Raw genomic sequence first — 13,534 nt, forward strand, 5'->3', positions numbered from 1 at the left:
CCAGCGGGCGCCGAAGTATTGCACCTACGATCCGAAGGCGTACGAAGCCGTACGCCTGTCGGATCGAAGCCAGAAGCCGTCGTATCTTGGTTTGAGGATTCAAACTAAAGATACGACGTGGCAAATTTGAAAGTACGCCGGCGTATCAGTAGATACGCCGGCGTACTTCTTCTGTGAATCTGGCCCAGAATGTTGAATCATTGAATGTTGCAGTCCATTCCAAAAATAATCACAGCTTGTACTGGTGATAAAACTTGTGTTCTCATGATCACTCAGGTGCTCCCCCTTATGTGTGTACTCTCACCTTAAAGTGTGTGACCTCACAATTAAAGTCGTTGTAAACCCTGTACAACCACTTTTACCTACAGGTAAGCCTATATTAAGGCTTACCTGTAGGTGCTTGAAATATCTCCTAAACCTCCACGGTTTAGGAGATATTTATACTAAAGCCATGCGCCAATGTCTACGGAGCATGCACACTTTAGAAAGGGCAGATCGTGCCGTTTTTAAAGGTGTCATGCCATGACCGGCATCTCCAGCGCGCATGCGTCATCATGCCGTGACGTCACGTCACACGACTTCCACCATGACAGAGCTGGAGTTCGCGGCCCCCGGAAGGAAGAGGGGTGAAGATGGACGCTTCCTGCCAGTGGGGACAGCGATAACATCGCAGGCTTCTGTTTCAGGTAAGTGACACATAATGGGCTACTATGCAATGCATAGTAGATATAGAGAGAGGTGCTCATCAAACCAAAAACTGTGATGTCGGCCACATCCCTGGGTAATGTGTAACGAAAAAGAGTATACGAGTATAAGTATAAGTATAAGAGTATAAGTCTTCATTAGGACAAGGTGACCATGTTGGCACTTGGTACAAGCGCACAATGTGTACCTAGGTGCATAAAAACATCAAAGTGCAAATAAACCGCAGAAAACCACCAAGAACATTGTGTGTGCCTAATAGAGGCAGAAAAATAACAAGACAAAACAAATAACAGAACATAAAAGCACTCTCCAATGGGTGATATGGAGTAGCCCATTATGCTTTACCTTTGCAGGGAAATAAAGAGGAAGTAAATCCCATTGGGGTTTACTTCCTCTTTAAGTTCAGTCAGAACCCGCTTGTGAACCACCGCTGGGTTCAGTGTCAGTAATGCAGTCCTGGGCTGTTCAGTTCTGCTGCTTCCACACTTGTGCAAAACATAAAGGGATTTGATAGTGTGATAACGTTTTATAAAATAATTGTAGTAATAAACCATAAACCATAACTTCTCTGACAGGATACTCACATTTGCTGGGTGCTTCAGTGCACCACTCTATAGAAAGCCAAACAAAATGCCGAAATAGCGTGTCTTTCCTTTGGTAAGCTGCAATAAACAACATGATACCGTTTTGGTTTTGGGCGTAATATCTCATTAACCATAATCCTCAACCTACACAATATAATTTACTCTATCATTTAACTCCCTAAACATTAACCATAACTTTAACTCTGTCACACAATCTTAACTACTTCTAGACCGCCCTTCGCACATATACTGTAGCAGGGCGGCCTGGCTGTGCGACACAACATACCTGTACGTTGTTCGTGCTTCCTGGTCTCAAGTGCCCCAGCCACCGGCGACCCAGTCCGGCTGTGATTGGACGTGAGCCAATCAGCAGAGCCGCGATGCCCGTCATCCAGCCACGTTCGTTCGGGGAATGACAAAACATCAGTCTGTCTATTTAAACAAGGCAGACTGTTGTTCTGTCACAGAAGAGAGAGATCAGTGATTCCTACTAATCAGGAACATGATCTCTCTCTTCACCTAGAGAGTGTCATCATCCCCCACACAGTTAGAAAGCACACATAGGGAACACATTTAACCCTTTGATTGCCCCTGATGTTAACCCCTTCCCTGCCAGTGTCAGTTATACGGTGAAAGTTTTAGCTGGACCCTAAAAAGTGTCACTTAGTGTCGAATCTGTCCGTCGCAGTCCCGCAAAAAAAACGCTGATCTCCACCATTACTAGTAAAAAATAAATAAAAATAAAAAGACCCTAAATCTATCTCATAGTTTGTAGATGCGATAACTTTTGCACAAACTAATCAATAGACGCTTATTTTAGATTTTTTTACCAAACATATGTAGCAGAATACAAATTGGCCTAAACTAATGAAGACATTAGATTTTTTACATATTTTTATTGGATATGATTTATAGCAGAAAGTAAAAAATATTGTGTTTTTTTTTTTAATGTTTTACTTTTTTGTTTATAGCACAAAAAAATAAAAACCGCAGATGTGATCAAATACCACCAAAAGAAAGCTCAATTTGTGGTAATAAAAGGACATCAATTTTGTTTGGGTACAACATCGCACGACCACGCAATTATTAGTTAAAGTAATGCAGTACCGTATCGCAAAAATGGCCTGGTCTTTAAGGGGGTAAATCCTTCCGTGGCTGAAGTGGTTAATATTGTAACCTGTTACCCTAATACTGACTAAAAGCCCCTTTCACACTGCTCCTCTTCAATTTCCCCACAGCTTGGGTGTAGCGCAGTGTACCCATGACATTCTTGCGGGTTACCCATGTTTTGCCATTGACTTCCATTAGATCGGGTGTTTTTGGTGCATTTTCTGAAAGTGCAACAAAAGTCCTCCATGCAGCATGTAGGCAGATGCAGTTCAGCCTGCCTGCAAGGGTGGCACTGTCCAGCAGCCAAAGTGCAGGGAGGGAGCAGGACAAGGGAGAACCAGGTTCCCCTGAGGCCTTCATAGGTCTTATCAGGGAAGCAGCTGTCAGATTGGACGTTACTACCCTGATTGACCTGGTGGCCATCTTTGATGTGGGCAGTGCTTATATAACTCACTGTCCCCTTCAGGTTGGCACGCATAGTGGGTAGGACAGGGTCAGGTTCCTGTGGAGGGGGGACAGGTCAGGGGCTACTGTTGTTGTGTGTCAAGCAGTAGCTTTGCTGTTAAAGGACCTGGTTGCCGGTCTGACTTCCAGATACCTGCCTTATGCTGTGGGGTGTCTACAATGTGAACTGCTTCTCCTTGTCTGGTTCACTCTGATTGTTCCAGTCCAGTGTTGCTATGTCTGCAGAATTGCAGTTTCTCTCAACATTACTTTGCTACATCTACCAGTCTCTGTGTTCTGTGTTCCTTTCCCCTGCGGGCAGTGAGCCCAGGCCACATCTACAAGCATGTTTGGTGCACTTTCAGAAAACGCCCTGGAAATGCCCAATCTAATGAAAGTCAAAGATCAGGTAACCAGCAGGAAAACCATGGGTAAGCTGCTGGAAAACTGCAGCAGAGCAGTGTAGAAGGGAATTATCTTTGACCTTGAATGAAAATACACATTTTTTTTGTTTTTTTTTTACTGAAAGACGCCCTAACCAAAAAAAAAAAAATGGAAAAAATAAAGCTATATGAGAAAAAGATTACTTACCACTGACCCAGCTTCTTTGCACTTCATAAAATGACCAATAACATCATCTCTGCCTCCAGAAAAAGGGGGGAAGGAACAAATTCATGGTTCACTTGGCTTATTCTAGAATTTTATGGCCAGATAAGAAGTGTTGATGGTGTACTTAGAGATGCAAGAGAAGTGTTGACTGGTATAAATGAAAATGGAGGCTCTTCTGTCAGAAGAATGGAAAAGGCAATTGATGTTAAAGATGCTGAAATGGCAGTTAGTACTGAAATGATGGTTGATGAAGGTGTAGCCACTTTCAAACCCTCCGTGCTGTTTTGCAATTTCTACCTCCTGCTAACCTCTTGCTTTGACTTTTATATTGCTTTGCTGATCCATGTATCTATTCTCTTATTCAGGTCACTAGATTTCCAAGTAATCATGGATGTGGTTATGATAGAAAGGTTGCAGATTGTGAAATCAGTGAAGCTGCATGTTGTTGTGAGGAAAAGAGAAGGTTGATGAAGCTGGGAATAATGTAAAAGGTGCCAGTTTGTACATCTTGAATCCTTTAGTTGTGCAGATCCCCCCTTTTATGGAATTTGTGCCACTGGCTTTTAAGCTCCCTTTTCCAGAATCTGACTTTTTTTTTTCCTGTACCAGAAATACCCACTTCTGCATTGGTGAGAAACAGATTGTTTCTATGTTTCACTGACCCTCACATCAAGAACAGAGATTTCCTGTCCACCCACAGCCTTTAAATGGCAGGCCGAAAGCAGCGCCAATTTGGGTGAACATTAGTGTTGAGCAGAATACGCCATATTCGATTTCGCGATATATCTCGAATATATAGTCGAATATTCAAGATATATTCGCTAAATTCGAATATTCGTGATATTTTATCGAAATGAAATGATTGCGAATTTTCGCTATTGCGAATGCGAAAATAATTGCGAATTTTCGACAACAGCGGAAGGAGCACTCTGATTGGCTCAGAATATTTGTGATATTTTGCACTCTGATTGGCTCAGAATATTCATGATATTGTATCGAAATTTCGCAAAATGCGAATGCGATATTGATGGCGAAATTTCGGAAGGAGCACTCTGATTGGCTCAGAATATTCGTGATATTTTACAATAGAAAATAATTGCGAAATTTCGACAAATGCGGAAGGAGCACTCTGATTGGCTCAGAATATTCGTGATATTTTACAATACAAAATAATTGCGAATATTCGGCAAATGCGGAAGGAGCACTCTGATTGGCTCAGAATATTCGTGATATTTTACAATAGAAAATAAAAAGTGTTTTGCATTGGTGGTGATTCTTCACTCTATCCATCTGTCACAGCCGTTTGTCAATCAAACACCTTGAAGATTGAACACGTTCATGCTGCATGCTTTGGACTTTTTTTCACTTCACATATCAAAGACATTTTTATGAAAGATTATTTTTCTATTATTGGGACTATATTTCTTTATATATTTGTTTCACTGTGTATTTCACAAGTTATTTGCGCTTGCTTATTTTATAATTTGCCCACATGTCTTGTCACTAGACATATTTTTTATTCTTGTAGAGCGACTCCATTTTCTGTCTTGTATTAATTTATGTTGTATAACATTTTTGAGTTGCTGCTGTATTCTCCCCTTTTTTTAAGGTATGCGCAATTTTTTCCTTTTTACAAAAAAAAATAATATCAAACATACAAATATTCATAACAGAAACATACACAAAGCCCCCCCCTTTTGCATCAGAGACAATCAGAGTTCTCCTACCACAGTTATCGAAAATTCGCAATCATTTTCGCATTCGCATTAGCGAAATTTCGCAATTTTTTTTTTTATATTCGGCAACATAAAAGGATCGCCTCAGCTTAGCTACTCGGCCCAGGGTCTCTAATCATACCAGCAATGCTTTTAGACGTCGATAGGATGTGATCTGTTTTAAAAATAAAATTGAAAAAATGCGAATATTCGGAATAGCGAATATTCACCGCGAAATTCGAAATATATCGCGAATACTCGAATATGCCATATTCGAGCCGAATATTCGCAATACGAATATTCGTGAGCAACACTAGTGAACATACCTGTACGTCCCTGATCACTGCCCCACCTGATCAGCGCTCACGCTATACACCATATCAACATCCTGATCACCCCCATTCCAGCTTCCTGATCACTGCCACACACGATACCAGCACCATGATCACCGCCTTTTACCATACCAGCACCCTGATCACTGACATACCTCATACCAGAGTTCTGATCACCACAATGTACCATACAAATATTCTGATCACCACAATACCCCATACCAGCACCCTGATCACCACCATACACCATAGCAGCATCCTGATCACCACCACGTCATACCAACATCTTGATCACTGCCATACACCATACCAATGTCCTGAATAAGACATATGCTATACAAGCATCATGATCACCACCATGCCAGCTTCCTGATCACCGCCTTAGCCCATACAAGCATCCTGATCACTGCCAAACCCCATACCAGCATCCTGATCACCACCATACCCCATACCAGTGTCCTGATCATTGCCATTACAGTGCCCTGATCACCGCCATACCTCATACCAGAATTCTGATCACTACAATGCACCATACCAGTGTCTTGATAACCACCATATGCCGTACCAGAGCCCTGATCACCACCATACCAGCATACTGACTACCTCCATACATCATACCAGCATCCTGATCACCACCACGTCATACCAGCATCCTAATCACTGCCATACACCATACAAACATACTGAATACAGTCATATGCTATACCAGCGCAACGATCACCGTCATACCCCATACCAGTGTCCTGATCATTGCCATATGCCATACCAGCAATCTGATCACCACCATATGTCATACCAGCATCCTGATCACTGGCATACCCCATACCAGCATTCTGATCACCACCATACTCCATACCAGTGTCCTAATCATTGCTATACCAGTGTATCAATCATTGCCATACCAGTGTCCTGATCTTTGCCATACCCCACAGCAGATTCCTGATCACCATCATAACCCATACCAATGTCCTGATCACTGCCATATGCCATACCAACTCCCTAATCACCGCCATACACCATACTCATGCCCTGATAACTGCTATACCTCATACCAAAATCCTGATCACTGCCATACCTCTACCAGCATCCTGATTCCCACCCTTCCCTTATACCCGTGTCCTGATCATTGCCATATGCCATACCAGCACTCTGATCACCACCATATGCCATACTAGTGTTCTGATCACCGCCATACCTGCATCCTGATCACTGCCATACTCCATACCATTGTACTAATTATTGCAATATTAGTGTCCCATCATTGCCATACCAGTGTCCTGATCACTGCCATACCCCCCACCAGATTCCTGATCACCACCATAACCCATACCAATGTCCTGATAATTCTGTCCTTTTGCCCCAGGGTCTCAAAAAAATTGATAGATAGTCAGGGTGCCTAAAGGTGCTCCTTGGATTTTGGGCTCCTCTGTGTGCCTAAGCTGTGAAAAAGTCTCAGACATGTGGTTTCGCCACACTCAGGAGTATGCGTTTTGAGTGTATTTCCAAGTATGTCCACGTTGTTTGTTAGAAATATCTTATTAATTGACAACTTTAAACAAAAGAATACATTTTCATTGTCTTTCCTACATTTTGTAAAAACTTGTGGCAAAAAAAAATACATTTTCAAAAGACTAATTGTGTGGGTGTTTCTATTGTCCTGGTGCTCCAGGGCCTCCAAAAATGTGATAGGTAGTCAGGAAATTAGATGCAGAATTTATGCATATATTATGCCCCTGGAAGGCCTGAAGATGCTCCTCGGATTTCAGACCAATATATGCATTTGGGTTGTGAAAAAAATTGCACACATGTGGTATCCCCATACTTAGGAGGCATAGAAGAATGTGTTTTTGGGGTGTAATTGCAAGTATGTCTATGCTGTGTGAGAAATGTCTTGTTAAAATGACAACTTTGTGAAAAAAAAAGTAGTACATTTTCCAAAAAACTATGAAAAAAAAAGTAAAACTTCAAAATGCTCACCATGCCCCAATGGGTCATTTTGGGGGTATTTGTACTGTCCTGGCATTTTAAGGTCTCAAGAGATGAGATAGGCAGTCAGAAAAAAAGTGTTTTTTTTTGGTATTTTTTCATTTATATAGCAAAAAATAAAAAACACTGTGGTGATTAAATACCACCAAAAGAAAGCTCTATCTGCCTAAAAAAAATGGTAAAAATTTCATTTGGGTACAGTGTTGCATGCCTGAGTAATTGTCACTCAAAATGTGACAGCGCTAAAAGTGTAAAATATGTATGGCCTGGAAGTGGGTGAAAGTGTCCAGACTTGGTGATTAAAGAATAAGCTCACCTTTTGTAACATTTTACCAATATTTTACCAGGTGTAACATGTAACATGTTACAGAGGCACCAGCTTCTGTATGCTCCTGATCGCCCGTTTTGACAGTGAACAGGAGATCACCCCCCCCCCCCCTCCGGCTCACTGTCACAATATTACAATCTACAAAACTTGTTCTGTGAATGAATGGACTACAACTATGAACTGCCTTTGCGGTTGTCATCTTGTAGTTCTCAATGAACTACTATGGCACTGTTGAGCATTGTGGTACTTCCTTGATTCTTCCTGTAAAACTACAGTACCTGCCTGTATGATGTTTGGGCAGACAGCGCACACTGACAGTTTCCAGGAGACCTGCATGGCATCAGCAATCTGCTGATCACTAGTACAATGCTTTCCAGGCTCCTAAACAAAAAAAAGTAAATGTGAATTTTTTTACCCGCAAAAAAATTGCAAATGTATTATTTTTTGTTAAAAGGTGAACCTAGCCTTTAAATACAACAACAGCAGCACCCTCTCCCACCCATCTGCGCCTTTCATTCACAGTGCTCTGTGAATGAATGAACTACACGTTCCGTCAGCCTTTGTGGCTGTCAGTGTGTAGTTCTCAATGAACTACCAGGGTGCTGTTGCGCACTTTAGGTTGTTCATTGAGCTTCCTGTCACTGTGTAACTGCCTGCCCATATCAGAGCTACAATCAGACAGCTACACAGACAGTCTGCAGGACCGAGGCATTACACCCACAATCTATTGATTGCAGGCCCTGGTGTAGCATGGGACCCAAGTGTACGGATTGATCTTGGACGGTGCTCTCATCTGAACCACAAGTAAGACATGGGCCCATGTGAGGAGGTGCTGTGGGTGAAGGGGTTGATGATAGTGACCAGGAGGATGAGGAAGACACTGTTGTCTATGCCCTGCATTCTTGCACCTGGTCAAAGTGTGAACTGGATGGAGAAATCAATCTAAAGCTTGAGGCTCTGTCTGCTAGGAGGGATGCTCTCTACATATGAGCCTTCATGTATGGTTTAGAGTGACCCACCTACAATCTGTTTGATAGCTGGAGATCAATATTCAGCTATTGAAAATCAGTACAAAAAGTGGCACATGTACAATGTGGGTCCAGCAGTGGTTGCTGGTCCTGCATTATACATGATGATATAATGGAGATGGTGAGAGAGAAAAAAAGCGGTTCTAGGGGCCTGTCATCACAACCCAAACCTTTCAAAAAAATGGAGAGTGCAAGCTTGACTGGGGCAGGAAAGCACTGGAAGCAATAAAAAAAAAATGTCAAACACCAACCCTTGACCTTTGATTGTCAGATGTGTCTTTAAAAATTGTCCCCCTTTACCATCACAGGGAGGTTTAAAGCATCTGTTGTAAAGTCCGAACCTTCTGCAATGTTTTCTAGAATTAAATTTGATCATCTCTTGTGTTCCAGTACAAATGCTCTCAATACTTTTCATTATGGGCAATACAGACAGTATTTTTTCAGACACTTTCAAACATAAGAGCCATTCAAATGTAGTCAACCCTTCGACAGGCAGTTCTGTGTTTAGTGATTACATGGTAATTGGAAACGGCTGCTGAAGTTTCTGGAACTTTCCTTCTTCCTCCAGATCATGATTAGTGTGGGTGGCTGGGCTGTTGATTACTCTGTAAAGGGCAGAGGTCATCTGACCCCAGCTGCCTGTGGAGCAGACTGTGCTAGGGAAAGAGCAGTTGGGAGCAGGCATTGTGCAACACAGCACAGACAGCAGCTGCTCTGCTAGGTGCAGATGAGGACAAAATCTGTATGTCCAGGCTAAGCATGGGAGTAAGTGAGAGGGATAAATGCATTATAGGGGTGGCTGTACAGAAGGCCTATTCAAGCTTCATTCACTTAAACAGTGCAGGTGATTTTCTTCCTCCATCACAGGTTACAGACAGCTTTTCTTGCATTGCCATAGTTTACTCCACTTAATATATATATATATATATATATGTATATATATATATATATATATATATATATATATATATATATATATAAATTTGGTTTTCTGAAAGGTGCCTCTAAATCACCCCAAACATAAAGCACTGTGAATAAGACCTACATGTCCGTTATCTTATTTCTACTATAAAACCTTTATAGATATCTTATCCCCCCATATGCAGACCCTCTACAGCTCTTTGTTTACAGGCACTCCCCCGCATTCTCACTTTTCCCACTCTTACATTTCAGTTATCCCGAAGCCTGGTAAGGACCCCTCCATTCCAGATAACTATAGACCCATAGCTCTTTTAAATTCAGATTATAAGATATTTACCAAGATTCTCGCTTCTAGATTGTCTAGGCTCATTTCCAAGCTAATACATAGGGATCAGGTGGGATTTGTCCCCGGTAGACATGCGGGGGACAACACCCGTCGTACCGTGGATCTGATTGATCTTCTGGATAGAACCTCCCGCACGGCACTAGTTTTAAGTTTAGATGCTCAAAAGGCCTTTGATAGGTTGAGCTGGCCGTATATGTTTGCCACTCTTAAATTGTACGGTTTTAAGGGCCCTTTTCTGAAGGCTTTAGAGGCCTTGTATTCAACAGTCACGGCCCAAGTGCGGATGTCGTCCTTCCTGTCGCCTCGTTTTCCCATGACAAATGGGACTCGGCAGGGGTGCCCCCTATCTCCATTGCTTTTTATTGTATGTTTGGAGCCCCTTGCTGAGTCCATTAGATCTCATCCAGACATTCGTGGGGTGGTGATGCGACAGGGGGAATATAAATTGTCGCTTTTTGCGGACGACATCCTGCTCACTATTACCAACCCACTGATCTCTCTCCCTTCTCTACATAAATTACTATCTTCCTTTGGTGCCATTTCTGGTTATAAGGTTAACACTTCCAAAACTGAAGCGCTCCCCATACATATCCCGCCCACATTACTGTCTCAACTTAAGGGATCATATCCCTACAGGTGGTGTACTGAGTCCCTTAAATACCTGGGAATTCTCCTGACTCCCTCCTATTCATCTCTTTATTCTGTCAATTACCCCTCCTTAGTTTTAGACATTAATAAATCTTTGATGACCTGGACGAAATACCCTCTCTCCCTTCTTGGCAGGATTAACGTTCTAAAGATGTCCGTCTTACCCAGATTGCTTTACCACTTTGAAACGCTACCGGTCGCTATACCCTCTCCCCAGCTGAAAGTGCTTCGGCGTAGTTTCCTAAGGTTCATATGGGGCGGCGGGGCTCACCGCATAGCAAGCTCGGTGGTATTTGCTCCCACGTGTAGGGGTGGTTTGGGAGCTCCGGATATTGTAAAATATTATCATGCCTCGCACTTGAGAGCGGTTGTTTCCTGGTCCTCGCTACACGCTCCGAATCAATGGGCCGCTATTGAAAAGGGGGTGCTGTATCCGATCCACCCTTGCTCGTTGATTTGGGGCGCCCCTCTACCCCTAGACCCTATTTTTAAACGACAATGCACGGCTCCAATGGCTTTTACTTTAGCCATTTGACATAAGTGTCTCAAAAGCCACTCCCTTGCCTCACCCTGTCCTCCATTGGCGAATGTTTTGTTTAATCCAGATATACCTGATAGCATCTCATTAGGTAGGATATCTCCGTGGCTCAGTGCACCACTATTTCAACTTCGAAGTCTGGTCCATCCTGTCACACGGAGATTGTATAGCTTTGATGTTTTACGTAAAAAATTCAACATACCCAATCACCTCTTTTATTTTTACCTGCAGGTTAGGCATTTTTTTCAATCCAAATCTTCTACCCTGACCCTTGTTAAACCAACAGCTTTTGAGTATTTATGTGCCCAGGGCCCTCACCAATTGCACCTAATATCCTCTATCCACCGTATCCTCCATGAGTCAATTCCTCTTTCTGAAACCACACATCTCTATATGAGAAAGTGGTCACACATATTGGGTAAGCCTATCACGGTCCAATCCTGGGATAAGATTTGGTCCTCTACCTTTAAATCCTCTAAATGTGTGATCCATCGGGAAACGTCTATTAAAATTCTCATGTTTTGGTATAAAACCCCTGATATCATACACACTTATGTTCCCTCAGTTCCGCCGCATTGTTGGCGTTGTGGTAATGATATTGGCACTTTGTTTCATATTTTTTGGAACTGTTCCCGAGTTCAACCCTTTTGGCGAGAGGTGAGACAGCTGGCTCAGGAGGTGATAGAAGTGTCCCTTCCGTTTGATCCATTACACTTTCTTTTGGGCCTCCCATTCCCAGGTCTGACCAAAGGTACTAACCGCTTGGCCGCCTATATTTTATTGGCCGCCAGGAGGCTCATACCATTGTGTTGGTTGTCTGATGCCCCGCCTCCATGGCCTAGATTTCTCCACCTGGTTGCTGAAATCCGGAGGATGGAGTACTTGACAGCCTCTGTTAACGATTCCATACCACAATTTGATAAAATCTGGAAACCCTGGGATCTCTCGAGATATGGGACCCCGGTGTCGTTGCCCTCGCCCTAGTATATGTATTATATTTGCTCTTCCAATATTTGCCTAAGAGTTGTTTGTTTTATATGATCTTGTTAAGTCATGCAGACCACTCCTGTGTTCTGCGTCCTTGGACACTATGTATATGTTATATACTTCCATGTTCTTTCTTTGTACAATCTCGATATTGTCATTGTGTTGATCCTTTCAATACTTTGTATCTTATAATATTGTAAGGTCTTACTTGTTTTTTTTTGTGTTTTCTATAACTCAATAAAAAATAAAATTTTGCAAAAGACCTACATGTCCTGTAAAAGTTTAGCCTAAATAGCATAAATATGCTGCAGCTATTGTTTCTGCCTGCAGTTATTACTAATATATTTCTAGGTTCAAATTTTTTTTTAAATAAATTGTGTCTAATGATTTTGTGGATTTTTACCATATATACTCGAGTATAAGACGAGTTTTTCAGACCCTTTTTTTTTGGACTGAAAATGACCCCCTTGGCTTATACTCGAGTCAGCGTGTCAGAGTCCATTGCCGTCTGACCTCACGTGCCCATTGCAGAATCCGCTCTGTGTACCCGTGTCTGTGACATATTCAGACGGCGGCTGTGCAGTTTTAAAAACGTGCGCTTCTCCTTGTGCTGTTCCGTGATAGGCAGAACACTCGGTTTCCCAGCAAACACTGTGTTCAGTGGTCCGCCTATCATGATTGCCCTCTCGTCCCCTTGTCTATCACAAACGAGAGGGCGATCGTGATAGGCGGAACACTGAACACAGGCGGAACACTCGGTCTCCCAGCAAACACTGTGTTCAGTGTTGCGCCTATCACGATCGTCCTCTTGTTCGTGATAGACAAGAGGACGAGAGGGCGATCGTGATAGGAAAAACACAGTACTCAGTGTTTGCTGGGAAACCGAGTGTTCCACCTATCACGGATGAGCACAAGGAGGAGCGTGAGTTTTTAAAACTTCATGGCCGCTGTCTGAATATGTCACAGACTCGGGTACACAGAGCAGATTCTGCAATAGGCACAGTGATGTCAGGCTGCAAAGGTAACGGGACCTGCCGGGGGAACCAACTGGATCCTGCCATGGTCGAGTTGAAGAGCACTGCAATGGGCACAGTGAGGTCAGGCTGCAATGGGCACAGTGAGGTCAGGCTGCAAATGGGCACAGTGAGGTCAGGCTGCAAATGGGCACAGTGAGGTCAGGCTGCAAATGGGCACAGTGAGGTCAGGCTGCAAATGGGCACAGTGAAGCTGCAAATGGGCACTGTTGACCCTCT

This window comes from Rana temporaria, chromosome 4, assembly GCF_905171775.1.
Source record: "Rana temporaria chromosome 4, aRanTem1.1, whole genome shotgun sequence".
Lineage (NCBI taxonomy): Eukaryota > Metazoa > Chordata > Amphibia > Anura > Ranidae > Rana > Rana temporaria.